We start from the raw sequence: 3,965 nt of genomic DNA on the forward strand, positions 1-3,965 counted from the left end.
CGTTTTCTTTATTTCATGTTTTATATAGAAATGTAAATAATTTTTTATATATGCTCTACTCGCCTATGTGAAAATTATGTAAAAATGATGTGAAAAGTTTCATAGCATGCGTTTTGTACTTCTATAATTATATAGATATATTTATTGAAATAAAATGTATTTGTTTTTTAAATAGTTTATTTATTGAAGTCATTTTTTTAATAACAATTTGTACATTACATAATATAATAATAGACTTAATCAAGCGAAATTGAGATTTAGATATTTACTTAGATTGAATTTTCAACTATTTATTTAGAAAAGTTTCCGATTTAAATTAAATCTAAACATTACGATTTCTAATTGATTTCTCTCAAACACATTTTAATTATCTGTCATTATATTAATTATAGTACACAAACACGTGTTTGTGTGTTCTAAAATTGTATTTTAACACTTTCCACTCGCGAATTCCGAGATTTATATGAATTTTGCCGCCGGAGCGGTGGCATTCGAGTCGAAGGGGTTAATATTCCAAATTTTGATTAATTCATATGATTTAATCAATTTTCGTAGGACTATTTTTAGTGCATGAATTTTATTGCCATGTTAAATTTCACGTAAAACGTCGAAACATATTTTTTTTTAAGAAACTTAATATATTATTTTGTGAAATATTAAGCATCTGCTAAGAAAATACTGGCACTATTACATATATCATGTGAGTCATTATACATTTCCTTATCTAGACCTTGAAATTAATCGTAAGTTTTTTACACTACTCGCGAAGTTGTGTGGGCTGCTTACTTTTTTTGTTAATTCCGAAGCCATTTCTAATGGCTTGGCTGGCCCTTTATGCTTATTTATCTATGGCTTGGTCGTTTTTTTCACAAATCTAATTGCGGCTCTTTCCTATGTAATTTATTTCGATGGCTCTTAAATTTGTGAAATTTAAATTTTGACTTTCACATCACACATTTTTTTTTAAACTTTGATGAATTTTTTAAATTAAACGACTTATCGTAGGGCCGTAATATTATAGAATGTTTTTTTAAGATATATCTGATATACCTGATATCTATCTACATAAAAAGTTTAATCAAAACATTTTTTTTCAACAGTTAATTATTACGAAACGGTTCGGCCGATCTTTGTCCAAAACTAATCAGCATCATCATCTTTACTACGCGACTTCATCTTTCGAGTAGTTTTTGAATTTTGTAAATCGTTTAGATTCAGATTTTTTTGGCTAAAACGTGGGCGATCTTTTTTATTTTTTGGTTTACAATATTACAAAAAATCGGCTCGGCCGATCATCGCACAAAACTGAGAAACGATAGTCCTTATCGAGTTACATCGAATGGTTTTTGAACTTTTTAAATCGATTCAGCAGTTTTTGAGAAAACGTCGATGAAAGGTGAAATTTTATTAAACGTCAAAAATCTTTTTTTTTTTCAAATTTAAAGCCGTAATATTTCAGTATGTTTTATAAGGCCATTATATCTATTGCTAAAACAATGGTGCATGGCATCATGCTTAAGAAAAATTGCTGGAATTTTTTTTTTTTAAAAAAAGTTTTAGCATTTTTTAAAAACTTTGACGAATATAGATTTTTAAGAAATTTGAAATTAAAATATTTGAAAAATTTTCAATTTAGTTTATATTTTGGAACATTTGAAATTGCAATGGTAACCATGGTAAGGCAAGTTACTTCAAAATTTCAAAAAAAACTTTTTTTAATTTCTAAAAAAACTTTTTTAAAACAATAAGAAAATTTGATATAAATAGCTAAAATTGTAAAGCTTTATTATATACTTGAAATAAATATTTTAACTTTGCAATTCATGAATATATATTTGCGGATAAAAAATTATTTTTGAGCATTTCTATTCAAACCTCGCGCCATCAGTAGAAGCATTTCGGGCAATACTTGTTTTTTTTTATTTATTTATACTTGAACATTTATTAATGTTCAAATTAATGATCAAAATAATTAGTGCGTAATTTTGATTTTTATTTGATTTTTTTTAAATAAAAATTTTGAAAAAATGAGATTTTTGAGAATCATTTAAAAAATTTGACTTTTTTGTAAAATTTGATTTTTTTTGTCTCGAAATTTTTTTGAAAATTTTGAATTTTTTTCAAAGCAATCATGCTATTCGGCTATTTCAGAGAAAAAATACCGAAGCGCCGCGCCGCAGTATAACGGATAAACTTTAGAAATGTTAACAAAATGTATACTTATTATTAAAATTTCGAAAATATAAGATAATTTGATGTAACGGTTCTCTCTCAATATAGCTTTTGATAGCCTGCATAAAAAACGACCGATCGGTATGTCACAATTGCAATTTTAAACGAACATATACACCCACATTGGTTTATTATTGTCACAGCGGGGATGTTAGCAGGGATTTATATAGAATATTGCTACAACATCACGTGCTTACTGGGCAATTTATTTAATTCTTAAAAATATGATTTAAAAAATATCTAGATTAAGTTTTGTTTGTTTGGTTTTTCATGTAAACCTATTAAACGTCGTCGTCCAATTTATAAGCCTACACATTTTGTCTACAAATTATGAATGCTAAAAATTACAGAATTTATAATAATCTGTTTGAAAATTATGGTACGAGAAGTACCAGCAATTTGCCTTAAAGCACGACCTCATTTACACTAGTTGTTTTAAATTTAAGGTTTTGCTTGCTTTTAATATTAGTTCAAGTTTAAGTTTATGATCGAAATAGTATAATATAATAGTAAAAAACAGATTAAAATTAAAATTATACTATTTTACAGGGACTGAAGATCTATATAATATAGTAGATACTTTTTTTTGTTAAATTTTGGCTTTTGAGTAGATGACCATTCCCAAGATTATACTTATGATAGACAAATAAACATGCTTATAAGATTCATTCAAACATTTCTTTAATTCACGGAGAAACATTCGAATCATACTCTTCTTTTATCTATGATTCGAATACTTTTAAAAAAAGTGGATTTTTTATGCTTATCAAATACCAATGCCTAAACCCAGTGGCGTCGAAACCGTGTGGGCTGGGTAGGCTTGAGCCCATTTTCCTTTTTTTTCTTTACTCAAAAAACGAGCCCACTGGGTGTCTAAAAAAACGAACCCACTGCATAAAAAAACAAGTCCACTGGCTGTATAAAAAAAGAGCCCACCCGACGCCACTGCCTACACCAAATGGATCGGTCAAATGAAATGAATCCATAGAGTTTATAATCCATGATCGTCTCGGTGTGCGCGTATCGATTCTAACCTATCATTTCAACGCTTTGACAGTTACCCTACACTGTTGGCCGCTCTGTGCAATGTTGTGCTTGGGGACGTGTACAAGTATTTCGTTTCTGAGTTGTCAAATTCTTCAATTTTTATATTCACAATTATAAAAACAATAATAAAGTGTTCTATGTAATTATCGATTGAAAGTAATATAAGTACATAAATATGTTGACGAATTTGAAACAAAAATCCGCCAGGGTAAAAGGATTATCATTCCATCCAAAAAGGCCCTGGATTTTGACTAGGTATATTTGTTGTTTTGTGACGAGATATAGTATTAGAAATATAAAATTGTGTTCTATTTATAGAACGATGCAGAGTTATTTAAGTAAATTAAATAAACTAACACATTGTTATGTAACACTAACTATGATTAGTCTCTCCAAACAAACTGTTGTTAAATCTGATGAAATACTAAGCATTTATATGTAAAATTATTTCTTGTAATAAATTTTCTGATAATTTTTTTAATTTATATTAATTTAAATAGCTTCCAGCCAGAATTTGACACTTCAATGTACTGATCGACTTAGTACTAGAAATGTACATGAAAAATATTGTCTAAATGAGTGTCTTATGTCATCATTATTTCTACTTCTTTAAATTACAATTACAAGATCATTAAAAGTTTTTCGCAGAAGAAGAATGATCTTTTGTCAACGTTTTCTTAAGAACG

This window comes from Ctenocephalides felis, unplaced genomic scaffold (assembly GCF_003426905.1).
Source record: "Ctenocephalides felis isolate EL2017-DRISC unplaced genomic scaffold, ASM342690v1 CF-g0.4_SCAFFOLD_01886, whole genome shotgun sequence".
NCBI lineage: Eukaryota > Metazoa > Arthropoda > Insecta > Siphonaptera > Pulicidae > Ctenocephalides > Ctenocephalides felis.